Source organism: Mizuhopecten yessoensis, unplaced genomic scaffold, assembly GCF_002113885.1.
Source record: "Mizuhopecten yessoensis strain PY_sf001 unplaced genomic scaffold, ASM211388v2 scaffold6215, whole genome shotgun sequence".
In the NCBI taxonomy this organism is placed as follows: domain Eukaryota; kingdom Metazoa; phylum Mollusca; class Bivalvia; order Pectinida; family Pectinidae; genus Mizuhopecten; species Mizuhopecten yessoensis.
In genome coordinates, this window is record NW_018406438.1 from 89,655 (window position 1) to 114,717 (window position 25,063).

The window sequence follows — 25,063 nt, forward strand, 5'->3', positions numbered from 1 at the left end:
CAGTTAGGTAGACTCTGACCGACTGAGCTACGCGTATATACCTGGTCAACAGAATTGAGGTGTCTTGACCCAAATGTATACAGTGACAACCAAACGGATGTTAAGGGGAGGTTACTGTATATAGGAACAAGAGCACCGCAAACGATGCATAATTCGCCCGTCTGACCCTATCCAATGATTTTTTGTTTGTTTCATATTTAAAGGACCTGGTAGCCAGTGTCATGTCTATGTGATAAAAATTATTTTCCCAAATTAAATCCATAATAGACCCCACATGAACATCCATGTGTAAAATTATGACAATAACATGTACACATGATCTGACTGAACTGTACACCACTGAAGAAACTTGCACCAAAACTGTAACCGAGGAATTGTGCGAGAAAAGTTAAGTCCCAAACACGTCCAAAATTTACAAAAATAGAAATTATTTTCCCATATTGAATCCATATTGTCCTTTATAGACCCCACATGAACATCCATGCCAAAAATTAAACTTTAACCGGACAGACGGATGCAGACACTATGCCATAATATATACCCCCGTCGAATATAAACCACAGTGCAGTGGGACAGGGATTCTCCGGGTACGCCGGTTTCCTCCCACATTTAGACCCTTCGCGCCCTGGGCCGACAAGAGCGATTAATATAAGTTGAAATAACTTGTTTCATAATTGTTGTAAAATAAATAAAGTTTATATAAATTTTATATTTAGATCAATTTATATCCAAACTAACTGTAAAACATAGCAATTAATTTTTCTGGTAATGTATTTTATAACCCTTCAATAATCACATCAAATACTGCATGATTTGGTATTTTCTTCACATTGATTGGATCAACTTGAAAACAGAAAACCATAAGGATTGAGCAAATTGTTTTTCAATTTCATGCTGGTATGAACGCATAGCAAGCTTAAATGTAAATATGTAGGTACCCCGTAGTTCATACCGGCACGAACATCAAAAAAATGTTGTTCAATCCTTATGTTTACTTTCTAAATTTTTAGGTATTGTTGACCTTAGAACAAAACCATTCCCTTAAATTTGGGTATTGAAGTGTCTGTGTCGCCAGTGCAAACAAGATTCCTTGAACAGCCCAACATCACCAAAATGTTTGATTCTAACCGTTGTCTCATGTTAATCCCGTTTGGATGAGAAACTTCAAAATGATGCTGATCCAATTTCGTTCATTTGTAAGGTTTTATCAGATATTGTATGGTTTCATCAGACATTTATATGGTTTCATCAGATATTTGTATGGTTTCATCAAATATTTGTAAGGTTTCATCAAACATTTGTAAGGTTTCATCAAACATTTGTAAGGTTTTATCAGATATTTGTATGGTTTCATCAGATATTTTCATGGTTTCAACAGATATTTGTATGGTTTCATCAAACATTTGAATTGTTTCATCAGATATTGTATGGTTTCATCAGACATTTGTATGGTTTTATCAGATATTTGTATGGTTTCATTAGATATTTGTATGGTTTCATCAGATATTTGTATGGTTTCATCAAACATTTGAATGGTTTCATCAGATATTGTATGGTTTCATCAGACATTTGTATGGTTTTATCAGATAATTGTATTGTTTCATCAGACATTTGTAAGGTTTCATCAAACATTTGTAAGGTTTTATCAGATATTGTATGGTTTCATCAGATATTTTCATGGTTTCATCAGATATTTGTAAGTTTCATCAAATATTTGTAAGGTTTTATCAGATATTCTATGGTTTTATCAGAAATTTGTATGGTTTCATCAGATATTTGTATGGTTTCATCAGACATTTGTAAGGTTTTATCAAACATTTGTAAGGTTTTATCAGATATTGTATGGTTTTATCAGATATTTGTATGGATTCATCAGATATTAGCAAGGTTTCATCAAATATTTGTAAGGTTTTATCAGATATTCTATGGTTTTATCAGAAATTTGTATGGTTTCATCAGATATTTGTATGGTTTCATCAGACATTTGTAAGGTTTTATCAAACATTTGTAAGGTTTTATCAGATATTGTATGGTTTTATCAGATATTTGTATGGATTCATCAGATATTAGCAAGGTTTCATCAAACATTTGTAAGGTTTTATCAGATATTGTATGGTTTTATCAGAAATTTGTATGGTTTCATCAGATATTTGTATGGTTTCATCAGATATTTGTATGGTTTCATGAGACATTTGTAAGGTTTCATCAGACATTTGTATGGTTTCATCAGATATTGTATGGTTTCAACAGATATTTGTATGGTGTCATCAGATATTTGTATGGTTTCATCAGCTATTTGTATGGTTTCATCAGATATTTGTATGGTTTTATCAGATATTGTATGGTTTCATCAGAAATTTGTATGGTTTCATCAGATATTTGTATGGTTTCATCAGACATTTGTAAGGTTTCATCAAACATTTGTAAGGTTTTATCAGATATTGTATGGTTTTATCAGATATTTGTATGGTTTCATCAGATATTAGCAAGGTTTCATCAAACATTTGAAAGGTTTTATCAGATATTGTATGGTTTTATCAGAAATTTGTATGGTTTCATCAGATATTTGTATGGTTTCATCAGATATTTGTATGGTTTCATGAGACATTTGTAAGGTTTCATCAGACATTTGTATGGTTTCATCAGATATTGTATGGTTTCATCAGATATTTGTATGGTTTCATCAGCTATTTGTATGGTTTCATCAGATATTTGTAAGGTTTCATCCGATATTTGTAAGGTTTCATCAGATATTTGTAAGGTTACATCAGACATTTGTATGGTTTCATCAGATATTGTATGGTTTAACGATATTTGTATGGTTTCATCAAAAAATTGAAAGGTTTAATCAAATATTAGTAGTTTCATCAGATATTTGTAAGGTTTCATCCGATATTTGTAAGGTTTCATCAGATATTGTATAGTTTCATCAGATATTTGCATGGTTTCATCAGATATTTGTATGGTTTCATCAGATATTTGTAAGGTTTCATCATCAAACATTTGTAAGGTTTCATCAGATATTTGTACGGTTTCATCAGATATTTGTAAGGTTTCATCAGATATTGTATAGTTTCATCAGATATTTGTATGGTTTCATCTGATATTTGTATGGTTTCATCAGCCATTTGTATGGTTTCCTCAGATATTTGTATGGTTTCATCAGATATTTGTATGGTTTCATCTGATGAAACTATACAATATCTGATGAAACCATACAAATACAAATATCTGATAAAACCATACAATATCTGATAAAACCTTACAAATGTTTGATGAAACCTTACAAATATCGATGAAACAATACAAACATTTGATGAAACCATACAAATGTCTGATGAAACCATACAATATCTGATGAAACAATTCAAATGTTTGATGAAACCATACAAATATCTGTTGAAACCATGAAAATATCTGATGAAACCATACAAATATCTGAGGAAACCATACAAATGGCTGATGAAACCATACAAATATCAGATGAAACCATACAAATATCTGATGAAACTATACAATATCTGATAAAACCTTACAAATGTTTGATGAAACCTTACAAATATCGATGAAACAATACAAACATTTGATGAAACCATACAAATGTCTGATGAAACCATACAATATCTGATGAAACCAAACAAATATCTGATGAAACCGTACAAATATCTGATGAAACCTTACAAATGTTTGATGATGAAACCTTACAAATATCTGATGAAACCATACAAATAGCTGATGAAACTATACAATATCTGATGAAACCATACAAATACAAATATCTGATGAAACCATACAATATCTGATGAAACCAAACAAATATCTGATGAAACTATACAATATCTGATGAAACCATACAAATATCTGATGAAACCTTACAAATCTCATTATAGTGAAGCCATATAAATCTCAGTATGGTGGAACCAGACAAATATCTGACAAATCAATACAAATGTCTGATGAAACCTTACAAATCTCAATATGATGAAACTACATAAATCTCAGTATGGTGAAACCAGACAAATATATGGCAAATCAATACAACTATCTGATGAAACCATCCAAATGTCTGATGTAACCTTACAAATATCTAATGAAACCTTACAAATCTCAGTATAGTGAATCCATATAAATCTCAGTATGGTGGAACCAGACAAATATCTGACAAATCAATACAAATATATGATAAAATCTTACAAATGTTTGATGATGAAACCAAACAAATATCTGATGAAACTATACAATATCTGATAAAACCTTACAAATGTTTGATGAAACCTTACAAATATCGATGAAACAATACAAACATTTGATGAAACCATACAAATGTCTGATGAAACCATACAATATCTGATGAAACCAAACAAATATCTGATGAAACTATACAATATCTGATGAAACCATACAAATATCTGAGGAAACCATACAAATGGCTGATATTTGTATGGTTTCATCAGCCATTTGTATGGTTTCCTCAGATATTTGTATGGTTTCATCAGATATTGTATAGTTTCATCAGCTATTTGTATGGTTTCATCAGATATTTGTATGGTTTCATGAGACATTTGTAAGGTTTCATCAGACATTTGTATTGATTTGTCAGATATTTGTCTGGTTCCACCATACTGAGATTTATATGGTTTCACTATACTTGGATTTGTAAGGTTTCATCAGATATTTGTACGGTTTCATCAGATATTTGTATGGTTTCATCAGATATTTGTAAGGTTTCATCATCAAACATTTGTAAGGTTTCATCAGATATTTTTACGGTTTCATCAGATATTTGTAAGGTTTCATCAGATATTTGTACGGTTTCATCAGATATTTGTATGGTTTCATTGGATATTTGCATGTTTTCATCAAGACAATTTAATGTTTTAATCAAGCATATATATGGTTTTATCAGACATACATGATTTTTCAGATAATTGTATGGTTTTATAAATATCTATATTATTTTATCAGATAACTATGATTTCATCACATTTGTAAGGTTTCATCAGACATCCATATGGTTTTATCAGACAAGATTTATGGGTTTACGAGACATTTGTATGGTTTTATCAGACAATTTGATGGGTTTCATTATACCTAGATTTGAAGTTTCACTTTATTAAGATTTGTATATGGTTTCATCATATTTCAGTTAGTATGGTTTCATCATAGAGGTTTTTTTGGTGTTTCAACAGAAATTGGAATTGTTTCACCATATATTTGCATGATTTCGTCAGACATTTGTATGGTTTTGTCAGACATTTTGTATGGTTTCATTAGACATTTGTATGGTTTTGTCAGACATTTGTTGTGTTTCATAATATATTTGTATAGGTTTATCAGAGATTTGTATGTTACTTGTAAATCAGAGATTTAAATGGTTTCATCTTGTAAAGAATTGTATGGTTTTACCAGGATTTGTATTGTATGTGTCATCATATGCAATTTTGTATAATATTTCATCAGTTTCCTATGATTTTATCAGATATTTGTATCGATTTGTCATATATTTGTACGGTTCACCATACTGATGAGATTTATAAGGTTTCATCATATTGAGATTTGTATGATTTTACCATATTGAGATTTGTATGGTTTAATTGTACATTGTATGATTCCATTGTTTTAATGGTGATTTCATCACACTGGATTTTTTTCCAATAATTTTCCTATTTTGAGTTGACAGTTCACAATTTCATCATCTATCTGCTTGAACTTATTTCCTCTCCTGGTCAATGGTTATCAGGGTATAAACTATTTTAAAAACATTCATGACTGAATTTTGTGTAAAATCAAATGCACAAATAAAATAGCACTGTATTTGGCCCTATTACAACTAATCTATTTAACCGAATTAAAGCTACTCTATTTGACGCAATTTTAACAACTCTATTTGACTTAATTACAGCTACTCTATTTGACCCAATTACAGCTGCTGTATTTGACCCAATTAAAGCTACTCTATTTGACCCAATTAAAGCTACACTATTTGACCCAATTAAATCTTCTCTATTTGACCGAATAACAGCTGCTGTATTTGACCCAATTAAAGCTACTCTATTTGACGCAATTTTAACTACTCTATTTGACCCAATTACAGCTGCTCTATTTGACCCAATTAAACTACTTTATTTGACCCAATTACAGCTACTCTATTTGCTACTCTTTTTGACCGATTACAGATGTAATTACAGCTACTGTAATTGACCCCATCATAGTTACTGTATTTTACCCCATCATAGTTACTGTATTTGACCCATTCATAGGTACTGTATTTGACCCCATAATTACTGTATTTGACCCCATCATAGTTACTGTATTTGACCCATTCATAGTTACTGTATTTGACCCCATCATAGGTACTGTATTTGACCCATTCATAGTTACTGTATTTTACCCCATCATAGTTACTGTATTTGACCCCATCATAGTTACTGTATTTGACAAAATTACAACTACTTCATGTGACCCAATTATAGCTATTCTATGTGACCTAATTATAGTTACTCTATATAACCTAATTACAGCTACTCTATTTGACCTGACTGCAGCTACTGTATTTGACCCAATTACAGCTTTAGTATTTGACCCAATTACAGCTTTAGTGTTTGACCCAATAATAGCTACTTCATTTGACCCAATTACAGCTTTAGTGTTTGACCCAATAATAGCTACTTCATTTGACCCAATTACAGCTTTAGTGTTTGACCCAGAAATAGCTACTACATTTGACCCAATTACAGCTTTAGTGTTTGACCCAATAATAGCTACTTCATTTGACCCAATTACAGCTTTAGTGTTTGACCCAATAATAGCTACTACATTTGACCAAATTGCAGCTACTACATTTGACCCAATTACAGCTTTAGTGTTTGACCTAATTATAGCTATATTTGACCCAATTAAATGCACTACTATGTATACTGTAATTGACCCCATTACAGCTGCTCTATTTTATCCAATAACAGCGAGAGTATTTGACTCAATTGACCTAATTACAGCTACAGTATTTGACCAGATTGACCCAATTACAGCTAGTTTTTTTTACCAAATTGACCTATTTACAGCTACAGTATTGTGGCACTCTCCTGGTCAATAATTGACCATTATAGACAAAACATGCTGTAACATTGCCTCTCAACAAACAGTAGTAAAAAACACATTTCTACAAACTCAAGTTATATGATAGGACATGTCATATATAACTAATTAAGATTTTTCGGTGAATTATGGCTCATTATGTCTGGAACCTAAGACTGAATTGAAGCTTTTATCTTGTCTACAAGAAATGACATTTTTACCAAGAGGTATATACTAAAGTGTCAACTGACCATTGAAACAAAGACCAGGTATATCTTAGACAAGAAACTCAGCGAGGACCTACATGTAGCAGTATCACTCATAGATATCTTAGCAAGTATGGCAAAATCACCTCATTACCTGTGGGCTTATCCCGATAGCTTGATAGTGCAGGTTTCTCTATGCCCAGCAAGCATGCACATACATTGTGTATGACCAGAAGAAGAAGTCCAAAGGGGTCAATTTAGTTATCTCCTCATGTCAAGCAATACAGTTTATATGGTTGTAATGTGGAAATCTCAGTAGTTTTAATGTTATGACCTTGAAGTCATAAGGTGAGGCCCCTGGGGTCAAATCTAACAGCATGATTGTGCTCGTGTCCCACAAATTGTATGTATGGTCATTGTGTGGGGATCCTTTTCATGTAATAACCTGGGGACAAAGTTTCCAGGGGTGGGACTGGACCCTGCAACCAATTCTGGTAGCTTGTGAATCCAAATCTTCCTTGTCAATAATGGTTCATTTTGTTACAGACTTGATATCTTAATTGTTTCCATGTTGCAAACCAGGGACTAAGTCTCCAGGAGAGGGGTCGGACCCTGGGACCAATTATATTATCATGATTGTCTTTGTGACTTCATCCACACCAATGCAATTTTATTTTTGGTTGTGGTTTGGGGAATCTCAATTATTACCAGTTTGAGACCAAGAGCCGATCAAGATCCCAGGGGTGGGGTAGACCCCAAGGCCAATACATGTACTGATAGCATATCTGTATATCAAGCATTTTCATACCCAAATTATTATAGTGGGGGATCTTAACCAGATGATTTCATGCTGTTACCCAGGGACTAAGTCAGAACCCCAGGACTAGCTCTGATATCAATGTATTTGTCTTTTTTTCATGCCCATGCAGCAACTGCATGTATGGCGATGGTGTGGGGATCTCAACCTTTAGCATGTTCTGTACCAAGGGACTTAAGTTCCAGGGGGTTGGGCAGGACCCCCGGGCCAAGTTAATTGTGGTAGCCAGATTTCCATGCTCAGCAAATAGTTATAAATATAAAATCTTAACCGTTTCCAAGTTATGACCCAGAACCAAAGTCTCATTTGGCTCGGATATTCATCAGAAGGGGCCATTTGAAGACATTGATGACAGATGTACGACAGATGTACGGACGACAGACGACAGATGTACGGACGACAGATGTACGGACGACAGATGCCACAGTATGGCATAAATAAAAGTTTATAATATCTTGTCTCTTGGAACAGGTGTGCTTTGAAGATGTACTTCTTCAATCACAAGTCCGAAAAGGCCGAAACCTTTGGTTTTAACCTTTCATGAACTGAATTTTTCAAAGCATAAATGTTCCTTTATCTTAGGATGTATTATCTTTCATATTTTAACAATTTTTAATGACATTCATTTTAACCCTTTCACCACTGTAGTCCATAATGGACTCATCTAGATCAATGCAAGGTAGAGTCTACTTAAGTTACATAGGGGTGAAAGGGTTAAAGGCGATACTTCATGTGTAAATATATTGTTTTTATACAATAAAAAATACCACCTTTTATATTTACCAGAGATATCAAATAAATGCCTTTATGTGTGCAGCTAAAACTCCACAATGTAAAATCTAAACATAAATCTCTTTGTTATTCTTTCTGAATGAGTCGCATTCACTTATTAATGGAAGTCTTCCCGCCAAAATAAACTATAGCTTTACTGCAGTCTCAGTGTTTTATTTTGTGATAATGTGTCGTTTCAGAGCAAAAGTTTACAAAACAGAATTCACATGATTTGGCCTTCACATGGTACGAAGTGAAGCATGTATAACATCATTCGTGAAGATAATTCAGTAGGTAGCTGTCCTTATCGGAAATTTTGGATGCAGTTGATGAAATTTCACATCCATCATGAAAGCAATACCGACCGTCTAGTTATATAGGCCAAACTTCTATTATCCAGCGAGTCTTTCAGCATATTGTTGCGACAATCAGCCCTCACATTATCGGTGTTTAGCAGAATTACTAATGCTGCTCTCTTAAACATGACATGTATCTCAACCATTTAAATCTGGGAAAAAGGGACCTAGGAAGCATGTGTCAAAAAACTATCTACATGTAGGCACTCATAATCCTCTCTATGTGATATCATTCCTGGCAGTTCTTAGTGCAAGCCCTTGTCCTTTAGCTTGTCCCGAAAGATGACGACGATAGTAACTGAATAATGAAAACTTGTAGCAGTCCAGAAATGCATGGACTAGTCAATTTCCCATTGGTAGGTTCTGTAGCGGTGACCTTGAATATTTCAAACTTCACATTCAACTGGTCTTGGGAGAATTGATGTAAAAAATAACCATGTGAAGACTTAATGAAACACGGTAGGAAGAACAGCCAGGAATGTGTGCATATATATATACATGTATCCTGTTTATATATATACATTTAAATTATGTTCTGTAGCTGTGACCTTGATGATACGACCTTGACTTTTAACTTGTGTGGAGAGTCTGGCCAGAAAGTTACAGAATTTGTCCCAAAATCATGCTTTTGAGATATTTTTTGGTTATTAAGTTTCTGACATGATTGAAATCTTGTTTGCAGGAATCAAAGTTCATGTTTGAGGGATAAAAATTATTATACTGCGCGATGCAAAAGCACATTCTCAACAGTTCCATTTTATTGCTGTAGTAGCTGCGTTCTTGGTACTCTTTTGAACTTTTTTATCCAAACGGTTTGCTCTTGTTGTGATCCAAAAGCCAACCTAACCCTGCTAGCTATTGCAGACCTGCCTACTCTTTTTGTATATAGAGATTTGAATTTTTTGTTTCTAATTTTAACTTGTTCATTCACCTGAAACGGCTAAAAGAGGGGGCCAAGGACACGTGTCACTGGTTACAAAACAGGACAATGACCTGTCAAGATTTCTAAATTATTTTCTAAAAATTGTACTTTGTATCATAAAATTGTAAAGGTATGTCCGAAAAGGCCCTTCATCGTACAGATCCAGATACTTAATGTATAAAAGCATAAATATTACACCAAAATTGTAATTGTTGGCAGGTCAACTAATCGAGAGACTTCAAAATGTCTTACGATCGCCAAGACTGCGTCGTTGTGCTCAGTACACATTAGAGCTTCACTGACCTTTTAACCAATTTCGTCCTTCCCATATATAAGTCTTTAAGCCTGCAGGGGTGTTATATACACAGATAATAAAAGACAAACTCCCTGTGCAGTGCTACAGTAAATTTAACCAAATATACTTATAGTGTCATCAGCCCTTCTGGTTATATAATTACAGGACTGTTAATCATCATCTGAATTTGGCTACATGTAGTATCAAGTTGGATATGTAAGGCTACACAAAGATTTTTAATTTCAAATTTTCTTTTTAATTGGATTTTGGAAATTTACAATTTTGTTTAGAACAAAGCCCTTCGACCCCTAATCGAGAGGTTCAGACTTCTTTGAAGTTTGCATTCATTCTACCTGTATTAGGAGGCACGGTAGTCTAGTGGTAAGGACGCCAGGCTCGTGACCGAAGGGTTGGGGGTTCGAGTCGCGTCACGGCACTGTGTTGTATCTTTTGAGCAAGTAAATGAGTAAGTGGTTGGTTGGGCAGTGCTAGAATTGTAGAATGCTAGCTGTGAGCGCCAAAATGGCAGCACCGGCTGTATGCTCCCCAGGGAGTTGAGAAAGAAATTGGCTGGTTGTAAAGGCCCTATAACCATGGATGATCATTTGTGAACTGCTTTGAGACGCCCTACGAACTAGGTTGTGATAATGCAGTATAGAAGAACCTCAAATTAATATTATTAGAAATAAAATAAGAGGTAAATTTTAAGCAGATCATCTCTTCAGCTTTGTTCATGTTTTGAATTCAAAGTAAGAATGTCTGCTTTCAACATATTGATGTCTTTACATAGGTTATGATCAAGAATGAACACCTTCACAGCTCAGAAAATTGATGTCCGACACATTCTGATCCTTTTTCTTTCAATTACAATTAAAAGAATCTTACCCCAACTATCATTTATATTAAAGAACTTCATGAAAACTGATTCAGGTATTCATTTTGGCAAAGTACATAAATAATTTGATTAGACACAGGTCAAAAACATTTGGTATTCTGTCCTTTTTCAGTTAAATGGATGTCTAAGTGCTAATATAAGGAAAAGTGAATTATGTATTTTTAGGTATTTGTTTGCATCATGGTTCAACTGAAAAAAAAACCACCTGATATATAAGTCCTTAAATATCCCTAGCAAAAGTCAAAAAAACTTGGGGCTAGCTTGACAACATTATGAACTTTTTTTTTTTTTTTATATATTTTGGGGGTATTTGTTACCATATGGTAACAGAAAGATATCAGAACTGAGAACTTACTGATCGTCTGAGATCTTAAAATTGCAGATGCATGAACAAATTTTCAGGTAGCAAAATTGTTTTGAATGGCTTTATTTGGAGGATGTGCTCCAACAGCAAATTTTCCTTTTGCTTTTGTTTTTTATTTAGTTTCCATTGTAACAGAAAATCAAATATCAAGTTGCTATCACACTCAGCCGAGTCGCACAATCTAAATATGGAGCAAGTGATTTTGTATTGTTCAACACAACGGGTCTCGCTTGTGGACAGGATCACATTTTCTTGATTTGTCCACATTTTTTGAAGGTAAAGGACTTTTCACTTTGTAATGGTTTTTTATTCCTTATTTAAATAATAGCGAAATACATTAGGTAAAGAGTGGAGTCGGATCTCCCCACCTGTGTTTCCCAGTGAGTGTCCATGTGTAAAATTTATAAGCACAGAGAAAACTTCCTCTTGGCGATCTAGTACTGCATGCATGGTCGCACATGACATAACATTAGTCTGAATCACAAACAAGATAATATTATCTTCAGGCAATTTATATGTTAAGTTTAAAATTAGAGCAAGGCTGCTAAACTCATTCACCCCTGAAATTACATAATGAACTACTCCAACATTTGAACTGAAAGAGTTCAAACCCGTCTTCAGGGGTGAATGAGTTAATACCTTCAAGTTGCAAGTTAGGGGTTAGTTAAGTGCTTCTTCAGAATTTGAATCACCTTTCTCATATTTCCATTATTTCAGACATGACCGGGGATCCAATTTAAGACCTGGCGACAGAACCTTGCATCATATCAATATAGGAACAACAATATCCTGCAAGATGTACACGTTTGCTTAAAAGATGAAAATATTGTGAAATAAAACTTATATACTTGTCCTTTATCATAGGTTAAGGGACCAGATCTGTTGCAAATTCAATCTGTTTCTCTTTAAATACAATTTCACTGGCACCGTTAAGGCCCGATACACATCCCATCCCACATATCTAGGACACCACCCTTTGTCTGGTCAGTGTCCTATCCCTCAATATAATTTAATTACTCATTCACCCCGACATACAATAAACTGGATTTGACCAGTCTATGATTTGGTAAAGCGTTTTGCTGTTTTTTTGATAATTTCAAGTAAATGCTAAGAACCCTGGGTGCTTATATTATTTCAAATAAGGTCCTTTCCTATATTTGAGTTTGATTCCCTTAAAAGGTATTTGACAAAAAGGTACAATACTTCCATAATGTTAAGCATGCTTCCTCATGATGTTCAAGCCCTTATACATGTATATTTGTACTACCAAGTGTACAGAGCGCCGTATCTAAATGTCATCCCGGACAAGAGTTTTCATTGGATAAGTGAATTGCACTGATTTTTCTTCATTAACCGTGCACATATCCTCCAGCTCCTCAATAATATTGCTGTCATTCTTCACTGCGCACTCGGACAGAGAGGTTCACACTTTCAATAAACAGCCCTGTCAAGTCTTTGTATCTGTCCAATAATTCATATTTTGTGTAATTTGTTGGTAGCTATAGGGTCTGTTTGTCACTCAACATGAAGTCACGATAATTATTCTTCTTACTTTGTTTCTGTCAAAAGTGTTATGACCATGCATAAGTTGTATGTAGGTGGTTCGATACATAAAAACAACAAACTTACAGGTTAAATATTGATAAACAACTGTACATCACCCACAATTGGTATTCATATATGTCCGGTCGAACTCATCAGTCAAAAAGGTATTTTCTCTTTCCTCAAAATCAGAATCAGTGCAAGTGACCATGAAAAATCGAAGGTCATGTACAATACTTTTAAGTATTTTAATTGCATTATATCATTTATTTGTGTTAGGGTTATCTCCCTTCAAAATTTCCTACAATCATAACTATCTGAATATATAAATAAGGTAAGGAGTATATCAAGATCATTGTCCTAAAACATGTTAAAATGTTTCATTTAAAGAAAAGTTCCATGAAAATAATATATAACACAGCTGAGGATGCATATTTGCAAATATCCAAAGCATTTTCGAGGGGAAAAAAACATTCTAAAAACACTGTATCTTACAATTAACCTGTGAATGTTGTAATTGCTATCCTTGAATAATACCTACTAGTGTCAAAATGAGAGATGAACAACTTGACAAGGGAAGTAACTTTTATTCTAAAATATTATTTTCCGTTGCTTCATCTTCTATAAAAACAGATCTTTGCAAATAATAACTGGTGCAGTGATACACACACTTTACCTTAATTCAGAATCATCGGAGTCTTTTCAACGAATTCTGAAATAAAAATCAAATACAACCAACATTGGGTAGTCTTGTTCAAATTACCATAACATACCAAGATTCTTGGTGAGGATTCTAGAAAAAAGGACAAAAGGCATATTGAACATGTGTAATAGTGTAGATCCGCTTGATCATAAGGTAAATTTCTTTGTGATTTGTATAGGCTAGGGTATGATGGAAGTGTCATGCTGTGTCAGCTCCCTCCTGTGTAGGGTGATCAGGTCAGCTGTGGGGATACCCCACTGGACTTATAGCTGGTCTGGACACCTCGATAGTTTTGGTTCTGTAAGTGTGTTGTATAATATCTACAACAATCACCAAAACAACATTGTTTATATATAATTTATTGTATATGATGTGTAGTTTCTCAAACCATTCAGTAATGAGTTTTAAAACTGTTAAGAATAAAAATAAAAGTCGAAATTGTCGTCCTTTTCGAAAGCAGTATTCAGTAAATATCACAGGGCAGGAAATTTACAGAATTATAAGCCTACATGTACACTTAACCAATGTTTCCTTTCAAATATTATCGAACAACAGCATCAAAATGAGTATCAATTTATTGGCTGAAAATGAATAACTTGACAACTAGGGGTAGTTACTCCGAGCCAGAACAACTCCATTTGACTGCTGCTCCAAGTAAAAGAAACCTTCGGTTGAACTCTTCTTTGGGATTATTACTGATGCAGTGGTACATGTGTTTTTACCTTAACCCTTTCACCCCAATGTAACATTAATTCTACCATGCATTAATCTGGATAGGTCCATTATGGTCTACAGTGGTGAAAGGGTTAATGGGGGTCAACTTAAGTGAGGGTCCGGGACGGGACTCCCCAAAATCTTAACTCTCTAAAATACAGGCAACAATGCAGATCACAAGTTCTAAGAAGAGTGATGAGGGGGCTACCATCAAACAGCTGCCAATTTAGACATACTTTCATAACATTGACTTAATATGTTTAGGGTCAAAGTCCAAGGTGCAGCTATAATGAAGAGTTACGAAGAATCCAGACCAACCAACCAGCCAGGGAGGAAGTAGAGGAGAGTTGAGATTAGAAGGATTAATCAGTGATGATAGCTGGAAACAGATTGAGATATATAGAAAGTGAAAACCTTATACTGTGAATACATGTAATTGGATAAATATAATTTTGGAGCTTGCAAGTTTTCCCTAAAACACAATTTTTCTGAGGAATCCCTGCAACAATGCCCAAAACTGTAACATTATTAACTTTTTTACTGGCATTACAATTATAAATCAAGTATAAAAAGAGATGTCAGTCGTATGTTTTGCAATATTTGTAACCATTTGTGCCACCCCTCATGGCTGGGGGTCATGATCAGCAGCTCCCGAGTCTAAATCTGATCCCCACCATAGGCTGATGATTACAGCAGCCTATTATTTTTGTTGTTTCTTTTCATTTTTTCTCTCCATGATTTTGTTGCGTCCTAATCTCCGAAATCAATTTCATCCGTAAATATAAGCGTTTTGTGGGCACTCATCTAATTATGTAAATGCGCAAGTACGTTTGGGTGTTGTTGGGGTGGGGGTGTTTTTTTGGGGGGGGAGAGGGGGGGTTTCGAGAGATTTTTTCCTCAGGAAACATGTTGCTTGAGCGATAGCAACAACCAGGTGGAGCACTAATGAAGTAAACTAAATTAACACATTCATCCAGGTGAAGATTTGGCGACACCTGGCAGAGCATGTAATTGGTAATATATATAACAGTGTTGTTTTCACAAGTTTCAGAAAAAACTTGTTCATGGATAAGTTTTCCCCTTTTCATGAAATACACAATACCTTGTCCATGCATTTATATCAATTATAGATTATGTTCGGGGCCAAATTTTTCTTATTACATCTTATTTGAAAAAATATCAAATTAAAATTCTTGCTGTTGGGTCAAAGGTCACCAATTTTCCAATTTCTTTTAGAAATTCTTTCATCTATCAATTGGAAATTCCAGCACACAAATTTTTATATCTTAATCTTTTCTGCAAGGTTTTCCGTTAACGTCATAAGCCATTTTTAATATTTAATTTGATCTTTTTCAAATGACAACAATATTTGAAAACCATTTTATTATGTTACGTTCTGCTTAGCAGATTTCATTCAGTCTGAAATTTATGTTTGCAGATATTACCAAGCAAAGTTTATGTAACTTCTGACATAATCCAAAAGACAAGATGGCTATCATGACGTCATCTCCCGATTTTTTTCCATAATTGCAATAACTCATTAATGCATATAAGCCATCAATTTCAACTTGGGATATGTAATGTAGACCAACAATAAAATTTCCCCCTCATTTTTGTGTCAAAGGTCAACTTTCTGTTTTCGGTAGGGGTCAAAGTTCAAATGCACTATTTTGGGAGACAGATTTCAGCAAATAAAAACGTCTACAGGGCTGCGAGTCTTGATCATTTCTCCGTTACATGCCGATATGTGTGGCAATCAGGTTTGAAAAAAGGGTTAACCTTGATCAACTTTCAAGGTCACAGAGGTCAAATGTTTACAAATTTGAAACTTCTGTAATATATTTTTCTCAGAAAACATTTTTGTGTCAAAGGTCAACTTTCGGGATTTTAGGGGTCAAATTTTTAAGATGCTATTTCAAGGTACCATCTTTGGAAAACTTCATCTCCAGTTCTACAAGGTCTAGAGGCTTGATATTTGATCTGTAACATGTTCTGGTAGATTGACTATCAATTTTTGAAATATAATTGACCTTGATCAACTTTCAAGGTCACAAGGGTCAAACATGTCGAAATAGTTAAACAACCTATTCCAATTAAGGAAGAGGTCTAGATGCGCAATATTTGGCAAGGGCCATTCTTGAATGAAGGGCTTAATAATGTGATTTCAAGGAATGACCTTGACATACATTGAATGTGATTTCATACATTAAATGGGATTTAAACAGCGACTGTGGAAAATCCATCTTAAAATTCTTAAAATTTTGGCATTGTATCAGTACCTTGATTAATATTAAACTAAAAACAAAGCATACTATCAGTAGTGGTTATATTACCCTTTTCTTCATATAGGGTAAATGAGGTTTTAAAAACGGTTTGATTTGTGATCAAAAACCTAATCAGTCCTAATTCATAAAAGTCCATCAAATTGTCATGACAATTTTCAGTTTTAATTTAAATCCCTGTTTTTGTTCATGTGAAGGGAGATAATTGTAATCATGGAATAAAAATTTCCCTCTGTAAAAAGTAAAAATGTTTATAAAGGAAGACAACTCTCATCCGGATTAGAATGATTGTAAAATAAATAAATGAAATAGAAAGACTTTGTGTATATTATTTTTCAATTTTTCACTCTGAAATTATGTGTCCCGTTTGCTTCAAGCTTTAAGCAAATCACATTTATCTATACAATTTCAATACATATCAATTTGTGTAACATTTTCATATGTTCTGTGATAAATAAAATACTTGTTGGGTAAGTGAGCAATGCTTTTTTCACTCCCCGAAAAATGGAAAAAATGAAAATCAATGAACACTCAAAATTCAAAAAAAAAATTAAAAAAAGTCTAAGGGGTATCCCTCAAAATTTTTCATGAAATCTCTTCATAGGTGCATAACAGTTTCAGCGAATTCTGCTGGTTAATGTCAAAATATTGGGGCCATTCTTAAATCTCAAAGATAGTTATCGAGGAAATGTCAAAGGAAGACAAAGGAATTAGAGGACAAAAGGCAATCACAATAGGTGACCAGAACCTTGTTGCTTATTGATCTCCCAGAACAGGACAACCAACTGTTTAATATCCACTGATAAATGCATCTCCTCTGCTTTTAATTATGTTTGATAAAGAAAAGCAAATTTGTTGTGCTTTCTGTCGTATACAGACCACTATACATATTTGTTTGTATATAATATAAATTGCCAGCATCAAACACGAAAACTCAAGCTCACCATTGTCTGTTTGGTCGTGTTATGGTTGTGATGATAGCTAGTATTGAAGATAACAAAAGTTTGTAATATATTTGTTTAAAATTCTGGAACATGAAGCAAAATGCTGTCTATGATTGCAAGTGCAGAATTTGTGCATGGAGATGTTCTTCAAAATGTCAGTAGTTATTCATATATGGTCTGGACATGAATTAAAACAAAAATAGATTGACCTCTTTGACCTTCATCCCCTATTATGGTGATGTCATACACACCGAAAGTGGAATGCAGGTTTTATTTTAATCACATCAAAACTTCCGGAGCCAGTAAGAAGTGTACATGTGTAGCTAAAAGATCTAAGGGAGAGACATGGAGACAGACGTGGTGTAAAGTTTATCCGAGGTGTAGAAAAATTGGAAGATGTAGAACATGAACACTTTAATATCTTTCGCAATGTCAGCATTGATGTCTCGTCTTATGAGCAATTTACACAAACTAATGTCTCGTCTTCGAAACTCTTTCCTGTCCAATCCAGCTTCACTTACATAAATGTGATTCAACAGCAAATTCTTCTCAAGACACTGTGGTTACTCCTTCAATTTGTCAATAAGAAACTTCAAAAAAACCCACAAAGAGTTATATAATGAACAGGTGCAGCCCTGCAATATCATTGTGCCAAAACACTTGTCCATTTCCTTATTTTCCCCAACTAAAACCTGGTGGATGCGGGTCGCTGTATATATATTCATAACATAATTCTGATGCAGTGTAACTGTCGAAGTACTTTCTTTGGGACGTTGTTGGTGATGTGAAAAATTGTGCTGTTCTGAAATTTGGTACGGTCTTTCAAATTGTCTGAATGTTGCTGTGTTAGTAAGTCTTCTTTAGGAAATGTTTAGGAATGTGTCTTACATCAATTTGCAGCAGGGTTGGGTCTTTTTCTTTAGGACTGTGTCTTACATCAATTTGCAGCAGGGTTAGGTCTTTTTCTTTAGGAATGTGTTTTACATCAATTTGCAGCAGGGTTGGGTATTTTTCTTTAGGAATGTGTCTTACATCAATTTGCAGCAGGGTTGGGTCTTTTTCTTTAGGAATGTGTCTTATATCAATTTGCAGCGGGGTTCGGTCTTTTTCTTTAGGACTGTGTCTGTGTCAGATTGGGATGTCTGTCTATGGTCTTTGGTAATTTGTTGGAGATACAAATGTTGGTGATATGTAATTCAATTTTTTCAGAGAACGAGTCTGCAGGCCTGAATTTTGGTGCCTAGAAGATATCTTTTGGGATTGTGTTTGGAAGTAAATTCTGGTGCCTATACTTTACTTGTGTCAGTGTATTTTCCTTGGTCCTGTGTCTATCAGATCTTAATCTTAATTACTTTTATGAGAATTTCTTTAGGACCTTGTCTTTTATTTAAATTCTTGTGCCTACTGTGTCGACTGTATTTTCTTTTGGGGTCTCTGTCTGAATTTTTGTCCTTTATCTGAAAAAAAAACTTTGGGGTCGACTGTCAAAGACCTGAGTTTTTTGTGCTGTGTGCAAGTGATTTCTTTAATGCTGTGTTGGTGATCAGAATTTTGGTTCAGTGTTAGTTCACTTTTTTAGGAATATAAATGCCAGCAGGTAATGACTGGCACAACCCTGGAATTGTCAAAAGGATGAGCTAGCATACAAGATATCCATTACTGTGCAAAATCATAAGTATGATGACTGTATCATAATGACTAATTTTATGAAACCTTTCTAGATTCTACTTTACTTTACATCAATATAAGAAGCCTACTTTCCCTTCAAAATTTTCAGAATTTTTTTTTTAGAGAATCAATTTCATTTTTTACCACAGAATAATGACTTACAGTTACCTCAAAAATATTAATTGTATGAAAGAAAGATAAATGCAACAATCATACATTAGAATCATATTTCAATTTCCCCAAAATTCAAGATTTATACCCGTTTGAAAGCTTGCCTACATCTAGCTGCAGGCATGCATATAAATATCATTAAATATTATACTGTAGCAAAATGAAAGTCTAGAAGCGCTCTGAATGGCCACCCTTGGAGTGACGGTAAGCATCAGAAAGGAGCAGAGGAATATTAATGGACATCTCAAACAGATGGGAAGTATCTATGCATCTTCTTGTGGAGTTATAATCATGAATATCTTTCCTGTACATGAACTTAAAGATACTTGGAATCATCCCATCCATTGATACCAGGGGCTCGTTCACGTATCCGGTTCAACCAGTTGAAACAGTCGAGCGCTAGCCTGTAAAGAAAACGACAGGCACAGATCTGAAGCGAGGCCGACCTCAGGAATATTCGGCACGTGTAGATTGAGGGGTCGACATACTTGACCGACATAAAATGACGACTATTGCTAGTTTGCTTTATTTCGTTTTTATACAATATCAAGCCATATGTTGTTTTTAAGATTCGTTATGTAATTCATTAGACGCGTGAAAGGGCATAATATTCTTGAAACACTTAAGTATTCTCCGAAACTGTGCATTTTAAGCTCTACTTATAGAACAGTCCAAGTGCGTTCGTTTATCATGGAATATCTCTGCGCCACCTGTACTGTGTCAACCGGGATATGAGAATGTAGCCCTGCTCCTTGTCTAGTTGAGTAACATGGTTTGGTCGCTTTTGGGTTGTAAAATTTAATTTCAAGCACTCCGACAAAAACATTTAAAACTAAAATGAAAGTTAAGTTTCTCCGATATTCAAAGTCCCTTTCAGTAAATAAAAATTCATTCCAATTGTCATAAGGTTCAGGTATTCTAGATGGGGCAGTGTTTTCTTGGGTCAAATTTTGAACTTAAAATTCATCCCTATTCTCAATGCGTCATTATTTTTTTTGTCCAAATTTTGTAAAACCATTCCTAAATTTTATTATGAATGGCAATCATCTAAACGAATTGCAGCAAAACCTATTGATACCAATGCCATGAATTTTTTTGTAAACAATGGCCAAATGTTCCATAACATCTATATATATTCTGTGTAAACTTGCCCCTCCATATGCATGCTGACAGGATTTTGTTTACCAAAGAACAACTTTATGAAGTTGCTGCATGTGTAAAAGAATGACTTCGCACAAAATAGAACTACAATGCAATGCGAGGAAGCAGATTTCAGCAATATGCCAGACATGACTTTCCATAATTTGTAAGCAAGAGTACTTGAATGATGGTTCAGACAAACTGAAAAATGTAATATTGTCAGCATTTTTGAACTCTTAAGAGATCTTTGAAGGTGATGTAATTTAGAATTAAATAATACTGCGGCTGGACATTCCTCTCCAGTAGTGCGAGGTCCGTGCTCTGAAGTATCCCTGCTCTGATTGCTACATGAAGCTACTCAAAGACTAAACTGTTTCCAATGTCTTTACATTATAAACATGTCATGCTAGATTCTGCAGTCTTCCGTCAAAATGCCTCACATAGCATGTTTTTAGTACATCTGTAAATCTTCTAACCAGTCAGTGAAGGGAGATAACTTCAATGTCTTTGTATTTTCTGGGCTGTTTTGGAATTTTCACCATCCTGGAAAACACCTCAGCTCACATGTAGACCAGCACATACATGTATGTTACAAGTCATTGCTAATTTGATGTAATACCCTATCCATGTCCAGTTGAGGAATTTCAATGATTTTCTTGGTACCTTTGGAATTTTCACTTTCTATAAAATGCCTCAGCTCACATGTACATAAGCAAACAAAACAAGTCAATTTGTCTTCGCATATATATATACATACTAGTCAGTGTCATAAGCAGGACATGTCAATGTCATAGGCAGGACACGTCAATGTCATAGGCAGGACACGTCAATGTCATAGGCAGGACACGTCAATGTCATAGGCAGGACACGTCAATGTCATAGGCAGGACACGTCAATGTCATAGGCAGGACACGTCAATGTCATAGGCAGGACATGTCAATGTCATTGTATTTTCCAAGTACTTTTGTGGTCTCCTTCATGCAAAATGCCTCTGCCCAGGTACAAATGGCAAAAGGTTTCGGTAAGTTTTCTTCACAATAAGGTTTTTCTATTATATGTCTACTATGTGATATAAGGCACACATGTTTTTGTCAAGTCAGTAAAAAGGTCAATGAATAAATCAACAAAATGTGAACTTGTAAAGGGAGGAAACTTGAAATTTAATTATTGTTTCTTTTTGGAAATACAATGGATTTTACAGTTTTCATTCTCATGGAATACATGTGTAGGTCTCAGATCTCATGTATGAAATGTCTATAATCTCCAGCTCATCAGTAAGAATATTTTTTTGAAAGGAATCAATGACAGGTAAAAGCGTATTTGATCAATTTGGTTTGGTTTTATTTTGTTTAACGTCTTATTAACAGCCAAGGTCATTTAAGACCTCCATGTGTGTTGTGTATGCGTGCATGTGTGTTTATGTGGCGGAGACAAATTGTTGAGAAACCATCAGTGAACCTTCCCATTAGGAAGACCTCCTCCACAACTACCTGTACAATGTAGTATCTCCAACGAGGGAGAAATGCCTATAACCCTGGGTGTCGTCCCTGTATAATCACATACAGGTTATACCATTTACTTATATGCTGCTTACTAGCAGTAAATGTATTCCAATTCAGCAATTTTAAAGACTTGATAGTGACTTTAGTAGTGAGAATAACAGCTTGGGTTGTTGAAAGTTTTGTCCAATATATATCGCACCATTCATTGGAGCACAAACTGTTGGAAGTAAGCATGTGTGATACTCTATATTTGTCACAAGTCTTTGTAATGTAATGAAATCATTATCACAGAATGAAGCAGGTGTAATAGTCAATTTTACTGAGAAAGCCATAAAGAATTAAATATCTTCTACAAAAGTTTTTTTGGTTTAAGCACCGTATATTGGGATAAAAAAAAATAGTGGTATAAGAGGACAATTTAAATGTTTTTAAAACCTTCATTTACGTATTAATATTTCTTGAGAGTATTTGAGAGTATTTCCTGAAACAAACCACGAGTACAAATGGACAAAGACTTTGAAAATGCTCAGTGTCAACAGTGAAGAATGTAGTATAATTACTGTACCATGATCGCTGTAATTTGAATAGTTCCCTCCAACCATTGCTACAGTATAACCAGAAGGACGTTATAAACATTCCAGTGTTGGTGGAGGCTTAATGTTTGGTCCACTTCAGGGAAGTCCAGCCATCACCAGACATGATGACATGAATCTCTGCTTGTATAAGTATATATACGTACTGTAAATCTTTGACTGTGTCTGATCTTAGGTCAAGGAGCTAGGTGGAGGGGGTTTAATTAGTTTTAATTCCTCCCAAAAAAGGGGGAGGGGCGCTTATTACAGTGAATACAGTATGGCTGTTTGTAACTATAAACATATTTATCATCATTCATATTTACACTTTGAATTATTACAGATGAAAATGAAATGAAATACCAAGGCCCAGGGTAATAACAAATGGAAGAGATCTCTCATCAGCACCAGTCTTTTCTCCAGTTTTCTCCAGAAGGTGGCAGGGATTGTGAACATCCCCGAATAGATTTCTATATTCTGCCAAATACATCTACCAATGACCCCCCCCCCCCATTTTTGTCAAACATGAAAAAACTGCAGCACTGGTATGTGATTTTAATTCAAACACATTTCAATCAGTCATTCTTTTGAACTACATCATTATCAATTCAATGTTAATTGATTCATAATTGTTTTTAAGTGAACTTTAATGATCATTAGGGCTGGAACCTTTTAAATCTAGCAAAAACTCTGATGAAACATTGATTAGGGCGGGAACAGGTCACCAAGTACCTGGTTGCCGTTCAGTTACCAGTATTATCAAGCTACGCACCCAAAAACTGTCCCAAAATGTAGGTCAATATTTATGGAATTTTCCAGTCAGAAATGTCGCTCCTGGCTGTTGTTCGACAGACCTCGAAAACACTCATGATCAGTATACCGGTATTTGCTATACCATTGAGTGTGTGTACTGTATACAATAAACCAACATAATACCGACTGACATTCTGTCAAACAATTTAACTTATCATTCACCGGCAGCTATCCTCTGTTCTGACCGGAAGTGATGCACAGAAATACATAGCGTTAACACACGCATGTAAAGTGAAACTAACGAACATTTTCCAATCGGGACGCTTGCGATATGTAGCCTATTCATTAAGATTTTGAGAATTCGCAACATTTTTCAACTGTATTTACAAGGATAAGTATTGAGTCATCCTTGTTTATGCATTAATTGAATCAAGTAATCATTTTTTTTATCAAAATAAAGGGCCATTGGTGTCCGTATTTCATTGCACAATAACACAGTTACCTGGTTTCGGTTCAGATAATTAGACCACACAGTTATCCGACTGTCATTATTTCTAATTGTTGCAGCCCTAACATTGATTGATTAACAAAATCTATGAACGTTTGAAATGCTAGTGATGTCTGTTAACTGTCGGCAAGTTTGTTCCACATTATGGTATCATATTTGTGAAAATTTATATTGTTTCATATTCAAGGTTGGAGGGCCGATACACATTACTCATCAGATAATATAAACATTAGGCAAATCGGAAGAGCTTAAATAGACATTTTAGGGGTGACTGGGTTTTAACAAAATCATTAACCCTTTCACCACTATAGATCATAATGGACTCACCCAGACAAATGTATGGTAGTCTACTAAAGTTATCTAGGGGTGAAAGGGTTAAATACACATTGTACCGGTTTCCAGGTCAATATTCTTGCTTGACATGCATGACAGCTGGTAATAGGCCATCATTGTTATCACCTTGCTATTATAATCAATCAGATGATCACACTTCATCGTCTGAATTACAGACTTAGATCCATCATTGTAATCACCTTGCTATCATAATCAATCAAATGATCACACTTCATCGTCTGAATTACAGATAACTTAGATGCATCATTATAATTTGCCAGAAATCACAAGTTCAATAAATAGTTTGATTAAATCCAGTTTGTAAACTGGCAATGTGACGAACTTTTTTTTCTTCAAATGCACCGATTTTGATCTTGAACAAAAATGTGATTATTTTCCTCTGCATGCTTCAATTCATTTTCAATCAAAGAAATATACACTGGTACAATTGTATTATCAATCAAATACATACATATATTACACTATGACATGATTAAATGTTACCTTGTCAACAAAAATTAGCAGCAGATA

General features: G+C 34.5%; 1 protein-coding gene across 1 annotated transcript in view; it reads right to left on the reverse strand.

Moving 5' to 3' along the window:
- The window catches only part of LOC110451850 (protein PRRC2A-like), a 39,900-nt gene that overhangs the window by 10,185 nt on the left and 4,652 nt on the right, over positions 1-25,063 (reverse strand). The window lies entirely within an intron of this gene.